This window comes from Ceratina calcarata, unplaced genomic scaffold (genome assembly GCF_001652005.2).
Source record: "Ceratina calcarata isolate Rehan_Ccalc_2016 unplaced genomic scaffold, ASM165200v1 scaffold213, whole genome shotgun sequence".
Taxonomy (NCBI): domain Eukaryota; kingdom Metazoa; phylum Arthropoda; class Insecta; order Hymenoptera; family Apidae; genus Ceratina; species Ceratina calcarata.
In genome coordinates this window covers 173,426-185,619 of record NW_017143004.1, presented here as the reverse complement: position 1 = coordinate 185,619, position 12,194 = coordinate 173,426, and the positions used below count along the sequence as shown (strand labels likewise).

Sequence of the window (12,194 nt, the reverse complement as noted above, 5' to 3'; positions counted from 1 at the left end):
TCCATTTCTTTATACTTTTAATAATAAGTATTATATAATATAATTTAAAGTAATTTAATTAATTTAATAATACAACTGATTAAAATTGAGTAACAATGCGAAACAGTAATACGAAAATAGTAGAACGTTCAATATAAAAGTTAAAAATGACAAAGTATAAAATGCTGAACGTAAATTATTGAGAAGCGATTAATCGGATATTTTTATCTGTCGGGAGGGCTCCGTTCGTAGTGGCTGACTCGTGCACGGTATATGCATGAAACGACGCGTCGGTACGTTAAATATGGTAATGAGTTTCAACGCATAGATTACCAATAGTCATCAATTATTCTGAATAATGGGATGCAAATAGGACGGACGCGTAGACAATTAATGTCACTATTTGCACAGGCTTATCCTTGGTACGTAGGCAGGACGGGCTCGGCGCATACACGCCGGCTGACACTGCACGCATATTCGCCGATCGTTGCCAACTATAAACGGGTGACAAACGCGATACGGATCGTGTGTTTATAATATAGTTTGTTCAATTATACGCTCTGTGTCAATTGTTCAGAATACTCCCTCGGTCTATCAGAGTTCCCAGCGTGTTCACGCAATCCTTCACGGTATGTATGACGTCAAGTTTAACTGCTTTAAAGAATTTTAAACTAAACTTCGTTTCTGGGAATCCTTTTTTTTTTACTGAAAATTCATTTTGATTCCATTCAATCTTTCTTTTAAATACCAAAATCGAGTTTCTTAAATACAACAGGAGATAAATGGAAATAAATCTACGTTAAATGTTCTTGAATTTAAGAATTGATTCGTTGTGAAGGTAATTAGTAAAAAGTATTCAAAAATTGTTATGTATCTTCTAACCTTTAGCATGACATTAGTTCTATGGCAGGGCAGAATTCAATGCTGTTCTAAATTTGAATGATTCGTTATTATTCTTATTTAAAGGCTTATACAACCTTAAAAATTATACCGCTTGACCTCAAATCGTTTCGCAATTATTTTCTCCAAACTTAACTAAAAATAGCAATAAAATGTACGCACGATCCAAAATGACTTCGCGGTCTCTTCACGTTGTAAATTTTACACAACGTATTAAAAGCTTTCAAAATACTTCTATCATCCTAAAGTTCAGAAAATACGTCAAACTTTTCAACAAATGAATTCCCGAACTCAAAAAAGTTGTTTCATGCATCAAAATAAATTGTAAATAGAAAAAGAGTTTCTCTTAAACAATTTTACAATATAATTCCCTGTTTATTTACATTTATTTTACACATCTGACCATTCGAAGTAATTCGGTATTTCGGTATAAAGTGTATCAGCGTAGTTTCATCTTCTGATTAACCGAGTAATTCGATTCCGCGAAGTTTCGATGGGTTCTTTAGTTACATTCATGCGGTTACGTGATCGCAGGCACGTAGCGAATCGTGGTCGGATCGTGATTCGCGATCGAAATTGAAAGAATTCCTTTTTTCTCCGCCGCGAGCAAATGAGATCCGGGAAGCGAATCGACTGACAATGGGCCAGCGGGTTCTTGCGATCCCTACCCTCGGATATGCCTACATCACATGGCTACGTAGCTGCTGCTCATGCACCGTGAAAACTTTTGATTAGCTCGGTTACTTCGTGCGGATCTAACATAAGTGCACGTAGGTACGTACACACGTATACGTGCACGTAGCCGGTGGCCCTGGTACACGCGCGCGCGAACACGCCACGACCTTCCCAAGAAGTTCCCTAACAAGAGTCCGAGCAACTTTTAAGGGCGCGCTGACGGTACTCGTTTAAAATATCTGGTTAACTGCACTTAACTCCATGTAGATAACAATAGCACCGTGACTTGGAACGGATATGCGACTTCGTTAAATTCTATCCTAACGGAATATTTCCAGCCTCGATGCTGCCGGGGAAGTTGTAAAAATTTGACTGAAGCGTGTTACAGGGAAACGTGACTGGCGAAATTCACTATACGACGCGACGTTACGTATTGAAACTTTTTTGACAGAATGTGCGAGTAGAGTCTGATGAGTGAATATGGTGTATAAAGTATGTGAGTCTAAGTGGAAACAAGAAATCACGGTTTGAAGGAATGATTATAGATGTGCCTATCAATGTCAGAATGTTTAGAGAATTAATTAAAGTTTCCACGAAAAGGTAGACTTCTTGTCTGAGTATCGCACGGAGGAAAAAGTTGACTGACATCGCTGTTATATCGCGTGTATTATCACGGTTAAAGTCGCTCATGAAAGTATTCGAACGCTTATATTTGAAAAATTTAATGAAAAAAATAATGTATATTAAACTAATTTATTTAAAACAATTGAATATCTCAAGTAAGAGCGAAGTGTGAAGATTATGTCTCTATTTAAAAATGGTTTAAGGATGTTGGTAGTAGTTATGATACATTTATTATAAATATGTATAAATGACTCACAAAAGTATTCGAATGCTACATGACATTATTTAATATTAATATTTTATTCACCCCCCTTCAGTGCAGTAATGACATTTCTTACGATTAGTCGACGTCCCGTACATTTATTATAATAAATACATATATGTATAGGAGTGACTCACAAAAGTATTCTAATGCCACTTATTAAATACGATTGACAAAAATCATTAACAAAAATGAATGACAACAAATGATTTTTTTATGTACAATTTACATATCAACGCTATACATAGTTGAGCAGCGTACGTAAAATACATATGTGGGAATGAAATACTGATTGAACATTAAAAAAGTATTATTTCATTGCTCTTTATGCAATGAAATAATAACATTTGAAAAATGTATATACATTTGAAATACATAAAAATTTAAAAATGTATGTATGTATATTTTAAGAAATATTTCTATGGTAAACAAGAGGGTCCTTCGAACACGTAGGTGTCGGGGTCGGGGCGAAGGCGTCGTCGTTTCTCGAGCACGTTCGCGTGTAACCCCTTAATTGGAGACGCAGGGTCCCGGCACAAAAAACACTAGCGAGACGTATTCGCAAGAGATATTTCGACGATGTCCCCTTGGGCGACGCGACGTCGCATATTTCGCCGCGAGGGTTTCACGTATTTGAGAGCACTTAAACGAACTTAATCCTGTCAGCTCTGAGTAACGAAACGTCGAAAATGAAAAACTACAAGTCTGAGCATCTGTTGCTTTTTTAAATATGCATTGCCCGCATTAAATTGTCATTATTATAGCTATACGTACTTCGACCCTTAATTTTTCGCTTTATTCTACGACTCTGCGAAAAACCTACGAAATTGTATAAATAATATCGAAAATCTCTGTATTTTTAAAACCTTCCGGTGGGAAATTTTCTTTCGGTAACGAGGACGGCATAAATTATGCGCTTATTAAAAGAAAAAGGAAGCACATGATATTTTAAGAACAGAAGAGATTCTTACGGCATTAAAATGGTTTTACGTGGAACGGAAATTCGTAGTCTGAAATTTACGCACGTCTTACAGTTGCAATAATTGTAAAATAGTGTCGCACGTTTGCACATTGATTTTACATAAATATTCATTATTACGCAGAGATTATATTCACGTATTACGGCTAAATCAGGTATTGGACTGAATAATAAACTTGAATATTAATGAAATGTATTATGTTTACAAGATAATATTTAACTAGTTATGCAAATGACGTTTTAGTTATTTGTATGATATTAAGATTACCCCTCACGTTCCTCAATGTACGCACACATGTTTCAAATACAAAATCATTCTACTCTCATCATATAGGTTTACAATTTTTTTGAAACGCTCTTACTGAATAGTCTTAACACCTGGTTGGAAACCGGCGGCTTATCATCGTGCTTAATGCCTCATTAGCATAGAACATATATACGTTATAGGTAAGTGAATTTACTATCTACATATACTTTTTACCATTCTACCGCTGCCAGTGATAAATTACAACTAAAGACTATGATATGCAGGAAATAAGATAAACCAAAAGGCAGTCGCATTTTTATGCCGTTTTACACTGCGATGCATTCTTACTTAATTGAAAAACATTAATAAATGAGGAAATTATATAAACGTATTTTCTTAGACCTCGTGCTTCGTGTAAATTGCTATTTTTCCGTATTTACATTACGATAAAACGTGAGCAATGTAAAAGTTTGAAGGACGGAGGAAATGAGTTTATATAATTTTTTGAAAACTAAGGAAATATTTCGATCATAAATAAAAGGGGTCCTTCACCGCGGTTCGAAATTGCTAACCGTGATTCTTCACCGTGACCACAAGATCAAGACTGATTATTCCAAATTGTTCTACTTGACAATCAGTTCCTTTCTTATTTTGACAAAAGACGTAGTTAAAGAATGGTTGTAATATTTTGTAAATTGGATCATAGACTCGGAGGTACGTGTTTTTGATTACACGTATCTCATCATACTTATCAACAAGGATTGGAACAAAAATTCCGTGACGTCCAAACGACTTGGCCAGGAGGAGTTAGACGAAGAAGAATAGATGCGTCGGGCAAAAAGGGAAGGATGGGAGATCGTTAAGTTGCCGAGGCCGAAGAGAGTGGAAGACGTAACGAAGGGAGAATAAGCGAAAGACACACAATCTCGGTAATGGGAAGACCGCAAAAAATGGCGTGAATGGAGGATTGAAGCGGAGAGGAGAGTAGCGGTTGAGAGAGAAGAGAGACGGAGGCGAGCCTCGTCAACCGTGTCTGTCGTCGACGTCGGCGTCGACTGTCGTCGTTCCCGCTGCGGACTGCGAATGCCAGAGGCTCGCAAGCGCTCGGCTTTCTAATTAAAAAGTAGAAACGTAGACGGAAATTGTTGACGCTCAAGTTCCCGGACAACGTCGGTTTCCGTCTTTATCTTAAGCACCGACCGTTCTCTCTCTTCTTTACCCGCGTCGTTTCTTCCTCCACGCTCCACTCCTTTCGCCCTATTATAGATTACGTCCCGATATTCTAACCATCCTAACGAATGCGTAATGAATCGAAGATTTAATTATATCCAACAAAATTCATAGTTCAACTGGAATATCTCCTGATCACCAACTAGATCGACCAACTCAGCTCTACAGTAGACATATTTATACAGTACATTCAGCTGTTGCCATAATTGCGATGTAACTGAATAGCTTGTAGGAAGTGTCACTTTGTTATAAGTCCTAATTAAATGCGTCAACGATATTACATTCACTTCTTGCTATCAATTATTTTTCTAGTTTCTAATCAATTTCTTGTAATTAATCCATTAAACGTTTTTTATGATGTTAGTAAGAAGATACAATATGCTGTTTCTCAGGGACGAAAGATCTTTCATTTACGTCACCGTTTCTGTAGAATGTGCGATACTGTCGAACAGTTGGTAGCATGGAACCGCTCGATTTCCAAAGAGTTAACGACGAGGAAAAGGGTTTCGAACTACTCGAATAAATTGGTCGGACCGCTTTAAAGTCCAAAGACCATCCCAGTGCTAGTTTCTATTTTCCGCTCCCCCCCTCTCCCTTGCCCCGTGTGATCGCAGGTTCCGCGTTAGTTAGATCCTGCGGTATCGAAACCTCCCGGGATCGATATCATATCGACCTCGTGCACAGAGGAACATCGACGACCATGCATTTCGACGTTTTCTTGATGCCCTGCAATCCGCTGCAGACGGTGATTGTGTTCGTGTTTCGCACACGTTTGTCTTTCTGCGAAAAACGATAACGGCATACGAAATCGAAGCACGCGCGTCGATTGGATTTTTTAATTTCAATTAGCTCACGTATGAATTCGTAACGTGTACGACTATTCAGTTTTTTAATTTACGTTTGTTCAAAATTGTAGAATATGTGTCCCTATTCTTATTTCATTATTTCGGGTATAAAGGATTTTGAAATATTTTAGTAATACGTCTTTTGTTGTAAATTTGAGCATTGGACTGACATTTAATGTTTTGGTTTTTGATGATGAAAAAAGCAGGTGCTTGTCAGATTTGATTTTGTAATCCGATTACATTTAACTATATCGATACCGAATGGCATAAACATAAAGAATAGGGGGACAATCAAAGCGAAAATGGATGAAAGAGAGAAATCGGAGTTGAAATTAAAATGTTATTCAGGTAAAATCGAAGAGAAATATTATTCTCCACTGAATTTCTATCGAGTTCCATATAAATGGAAAGTATGTACACGATTTCCATAGTACATTTCACACGTGGTAGATGCGCGTATCGAGTCAAGAATCCACGTTTCACGAAAACCAGAACAAAGAGATAAAGGTGTTTCCGCATACCTTAAAAGTTGAAAGGAAAGGATTGAATAATAATTCAATGACGCTCGAATTTCATTCAGAAGAGACCGAAATTAAACTGAAAGTATTACCTGCCCATATTTACTGTTTGTTGCAGTCTCAAATGCAAATAGTAGTTATTTAAAAATTTTTCATCAGAGAAAAACTTTTTAAGCACGTTAGGCTGAAAATGGTAATTTGTATAACAGCCATCTGGAAGTGTTTGAGCAGTGATTCTCGTCTATATTTTCGGATCAATACATTCGCGAAACCGAACGAATGATCCATCGACTTGGAAAGCAGCCACCCTCTCGCCCGTGTGCATCGAATTACTCTGACATGATATGAACAGCTGGCTTTCTCTCCTTCTTCTGAGCCGCGGAAACGTTGGAACGGCTTTGATGCCGCGGTACGTCGGAAATGATGCCGTTTCCTTCAGTTCTCCGTCGTTTGCAATCTAGATCGCCTTCTCCGCTATGCACACTTCTACCTACCTCTCCGTTCCTTTAGAAAGCTGACAAGCATTATCGCATGCCTCCTAGTCCATTAAAATTTATAATTCAAGAAGCATGAAACCTGTAAACTATTTGCAATTCTTAAATAATTAGTATTGAAATATTGTAGGTCCTGTTCTTGATCACTACCCTTAGCCAAGTTGTCTCTCCACCGGATAGATGGCGACGTGTTTAACTCAAAACGCGTTATGGATACGATTGGAACATGAAGAAATAAGTAAAATATTAAATGTAGGTAATGATAAAATTATTAGAAAGATTGCTAGGTTTTTAGGCAAAATAGGAAACGACATGTAGAAGAAAAAATGCTGATTAAATAATTAAAAGTAGAGATACGACGAGTCAATTACAAATATACGTGAAAGTGAAAGTTTAAGTGAAAGTTCCTATGGATAGTACAAAAACTGTAAAAGCAAAGACTGTAAAACTGTGATTAGTGTAACATTGTAGTAGTGTGGGAACGCCCTAATACCCTCCCCAAGCCAAAAATAAAGAACACGAACAAACAAATGTCTTACAATTTTCATTTATACGATTGCATTATTGAATTATGTTACTAAACTTAGACATTGTCTGATAAATATGCACGAATTAGGATTTATTACCGATAACACGGGTATTAAATGTATTTGATGTGAGATTTGATGGACGAAACTGTTGTGTACGCGTATCTTGTTCACGCATTCGCGTAAAAGCGAGTCGTAAAACACAGCGTGCGAATCGAGGTTGGAAAATTCGAGTTTTGCGGTTTACGCGTTTCCGCGTTGAGTGAAAACGTGTGTAGTGTGTCGACGTGAAAACTTCTCGTTCGTATTCACACGCTTATGTTCATCGTTCGAGATTCCATATTTCGTTCCGGTTGAATTTTATAAATCGCGCATACCTATGTATTCTGGAAATATTCAAATGCGCTAAAGCCAGGATTTATAATGTTCAGCGACAAACATGCCACAGTACGTAATATGTGTATGCGTGCATTCTTATTATTTGCTGTGATATCTTATATGTATGTATATAAAAGAGCTTCCTTTATTGACTGAATCACTCATTAACGTCCAACAAAAACTGTCATATAAATTTATTCGAAATTTTGAGAGTTGTTTCTGTCCTCAGTAGGGGAGCCTTTTTCGAAATGGAATAAAATTTGTTTTTTTCTTGGTTTTACAATATCTCTTGATTCTGATGAGACATCGAACTTTTCTGATGGTAATATATCACTTCATGAAAGTATTGAAAACAATTTCTGGATTTTTGAAAATTCAACCCTTGCAAAAGACAATGGGGTAAAGTTTGTTTCTCTTTGTTTTGCAATATTTCCAATCTGATGAGACATCAAATTACTTCTGATGGCAAAATATCTCTTCACGAAAGTATAAGAAACTAATTTCTGAACTTTTGAAAATGGAACCCTTGAGGGTTGAAGAGGATTCTTCGATTTAATTTTTACCATAAATGTTAATACAAAGTCTTTCTATTTAGATATTCCTATATAACTACAACTATAATATGTAACACGTTGGATATCGTGTAAGTGCTTCTGCACGTATTACATAAAGGCAGAACGAAGAATATTGTATATACATATAAGCACCCCGGCGGTGCTTAGGGTCGTAACGGAGAGGATGATCAAAAGGTAGAATAGAACAAGGGGGAGAATGGGCTGATGGTTCCGAAACGAAGTATATAAACTTGCAAAGGAAATAATCTTGAGATCCCACGCGGGGTGTCGTGTCGAGGGTGTAATTGGAGCCTCGGGGGCAATCGCGAGATTATCTCGGACATCGTTCGCCTGTCATGTCTCCCGACACCCCTTACACTTACACGCTACCACCTTCCGGTGGAAACAAAGCTAACCCGGAGGAGGCTTCATTAAGCCGTCGCTCCGTCGACAAAGCGGCCCGATAGTTTCGGTTAAATGAAATACGGGTCACCTATAAATACATACCTACTCGCCGTCGTCGCCTACGCTCACACGTACACCTATCTATCTATCTATCCATCGATGGAAAGTTTGACATCGGCTGTTTATACGTCGAGGGTTCTTCCTCGGTTAAACCTGGACACAATGCCATGCTCCAATGGTTAACCTCCACCTCGTGAACCCTTTGGTATTAATCGGTCGTACGAACGTACGGGTGACGGTCGAGGTACTTTTTCCCGATGAAATATATTCGTTTACTATTGATCGTTTCCAGATAAGAAATATAAAAATTAAATTCCTTTTATCGTTTATTCTATGGATTTAAATAAAAGAAAGATAAAAATATAACATTTTTTTCTTATTCTCAATAGTAGATCACTCTCGCTCCCATAATCTTGTCGAAGATCAGGAAACACCTTTATATAAATGTTCGATAGAATCTGTAATATCCTAAGCGATGTTTTACTTGAGAGTCTGAATTCTCTTGTTCGTTAACATTAACTCTCGAAGGATGATCAAGACCTCAAAAGTCAATCGTATTCTTGCTGGTTTGCCGAAAAATTAGGAAACACCTTGTATATGGAGAAAGAATGAATAAAATCTCTAATATCACAATCGATGTTTTACTTGAGGGTCTAAGTTTCTTTTGTTGTTAACGTTAAATTTAGAAGGATGACCAAGACGTACAAGTCAGTCGTATTCTTGCTGTTCTTATGGATTCCCCGAACTGCTAATTGGCTCTTTGATCTCATCGATAACAATTAGGACCGTGATTGCAGCCGTTACGAGAAGGTCTAGAAACTATCATTGACACTATTATATAGGACAGTTATCGATAACGTAACATCGATCTCTCCTGTCTTCATGTTGGTCGAGGCTTGCGAACATCGATTCGAACATGGCCAGTGATATCGTCAATCCCTCTTCTAATTAATTTTACCTATTTGACTCTGAAGACGTTAAGCACGAGCGAAGTTTAATGAATTTCGATTCCGACGTCTAGAATAAAAAACACAGGAGAAAGTAATTAACTACTAATTGGAAAAAGAAGAAGTGTAGCGATTGCACGAACGGGCTTAGAAGTAAGCCCAGCCCGAGGTTGTTTATTCGTTTACTGTAAAAACTGAACTTCGTAACTGCGTAGCTCCGCGCCACTGCCGTACCCTCGATTATTTATGACGCTTAGAAATAGCTTTCTTCGAGGAAACGAACGAACGAACGCTTAAACGTCAGGTCAGTTGGAAAGTTAATAACTCGCAGGTTTATAAGAGGCGCAAAATGGTGAGGGAAAATACAAATCTTTCAAAAGTTTCTGCGCTTCTGGAAGCGCCTTAAGAAAATGGAACACCTTTCGACCTATTTATTTCATTATGCGCGCAAAAATAGGAAAATGCATGAATAGAGAACAAGAATGAGTTCTACTTTAAATAAAAATTACGTTTACACTCGTGTGCATGTATGTTTGTGTATAGGCGTACTTTGTACATGTATGTACATATATATGTGTACAGATGGATCGAAAGCATGAACCGACTGCTCAGTGATTACAACGGATGCAAATTTCAAATATAAACTACTTGATTTTTGCAATGCTTGCAGATGCAGAATTTATTTTACTTTACAGACGATCTTCATAAAAAATAGTAGTTATTCCCCACTTCGTCATTCTATCTGATGATATTTTTATCCTTTTTACCAGATCTGTTCCTACTTGACCAAAAACCTAACTAAACGTAAATTCTGGTATACGATTTATCACAAACCGTTCCAATTTACAAATGATGGAACAGTATGAATTTTTCTACCAGGCTTATAGCACGTGGAAGAACAAAAGAATAACGTATTTTAAAGAGAAAGAAAAAGCATAAGATGTAGTAGGTTTGGATCAAAGTTGTTCGAACGAATAGAGATGCGCGATAGGAAAACTGCCGCTCTTCGAACAAGCGAACCGTGAAATTGAGGATTTCTACCCTGCTGTAACAGCAGAAACACTTGTCTGGTTTTTCTGTTTTGTGGTCCGTCTTTGTCATCGAGGCCTCACCGGCAAAATTCAACCATGCCCGACTACGAAGACTCTCCGATATCCAATTCCGGATTATGATCGTTCTCGTCGATCTTTTATCCCTCCATCCACGCTGATTTTCGTTGGGTATCTTAGCATATACCCGGACGTACAAGTTCATTCCGATTTTTTATATTAAATCATGATATTTATCTAACACTATATAGATACCATTATAATTTGCACATCCACCTATTATTTCATTATACATAAAACATTTTACTATACGTTTAAAAATCGTGAAAACAATTTTTCGCTGTTTTGTTTCTATTCTTTTCTTGTAATTAATTTCTGTTCGGCGCATCGCGATTTCGCATACTGGATACACTTTGCATGTCGCTTCGATATAGCGCAGCTGTCTCGTAGAAGATTAGAGCACAGCAAACTCTCGAAGGAAGATGCGCAGGTACGCTCTGTAACCAGTATAGCTGGACACGATAATATACAGGGTGACTTTATGTTAACCTGAATCAGTTAAAACCAGAATTACTTACTGCGTACATATGTAATAGCCAAACATTATTATAAAAGGCTCTCATCACTTTCTATTAAAGTAGTCCAAGAAAAATAGGTCTGAAATCGATACTTTTAGACTCGTCACTCGTGCTTCACACATTTTTTGTTGTTGTATGTTATAGCAAACATTATAGCGCATTCATCCATGTTTAATAGTACGACCTGAAATGATCGTGGCATAAAAAATTTACTAATTAATACAGAACTCATTTTGTATTTGCTATCCATTGCTGAATCCCTATTGTAAAGAATGTAACACTTAATCAGTTTCGTTTAGACGTATTTTTCGAACACGCAGCATTGCTTTACTTTCTGGAAACTATCCTGAGATTTATAAACGGAACACCATGTATATGCGAGCAAACTTGCCAAGCACAATGTCCGGCTAACTATGCATCGAATGACGCGAACTATGCAACGTTTGCTCCAATATACGAGAACCCCTCACTGTGCCTCCTCACCGGACTGGCAACTGCCAAACGGCGAGTCGTCGTTGACGAAAATCAGATTAAAAGTCGAGTTTGCACGAGCATCCACGACCAACCAATGCAACGGACGCATTGCTTACTTTCGAACTTCCTGCAAGAATTTCTATGTCTACTCGTCACATTATTTTACTAGTTCAAATGATTAAAGTAATTGGAATTACTTGTGAGATGGACATTTATGAATACATGAGCCTTCAAATAAAAAAAAAGACAGTGCACGCAAATTTTAAGTTATTAGGCATTATATTAATAACATTCTACGAAGAAGTTTAGAAAGTTTACGAGGCTTAAAAAGTTATTATATCTTGAATTCTTATGTCGAATGGAAAAATTTTAATTTCATTTGGAGAAAAATGTAAATGCAGATACATAATAAATAGTAACCAAAACTAAGAATTGTGGGAGTTGTAAATCCTATGAAGAAGTGACAAAA

General features: G+C 37.3%; 1 protein-coding gene and 1 long non-coding RNA gene across 7 annotated transcripts in view; one reads left to right on the top strand and one right to left on the bottom strand.

Annotated features, from left to right (window-relative positions):
* Nucleotides 1–12,194, bottom strand: part of LOC108622295 (glucosylceramidase-like) — a 49,441-nt gene that overhangs the window by 32,295 nt on the left and 4,952 nt on the right. The gene's annotated exons all lie outside the window — the stretch shown is intronic.
* LOC108622296 (uncharacterized) overlaps nucleotides 172–12,194 on the top strand; it is a 13,453-nt gene continuing 1,430 nt past the window's right edge. Inside the window, exons 1-3 of one of the 5 annotated variants that reach the window (XR_003388818.1) lie at nucleotides 175–608; nucleotides 2,894–3,866; nucleotides 4,373–4,595. This is a non-coding gene — a long non-coding RNA (uncharacterized LOC108622296). Of the gene's footprint in view, nucleotides 609–2,851; nucleotides 4,596–12,194 lie in introns of all 5 variants that reach the window. The other 4 variants (XR_003388819.1, XR_003388816.1, XR_003388817.1 and 1 more) reach the window with 4 other exon arrangements.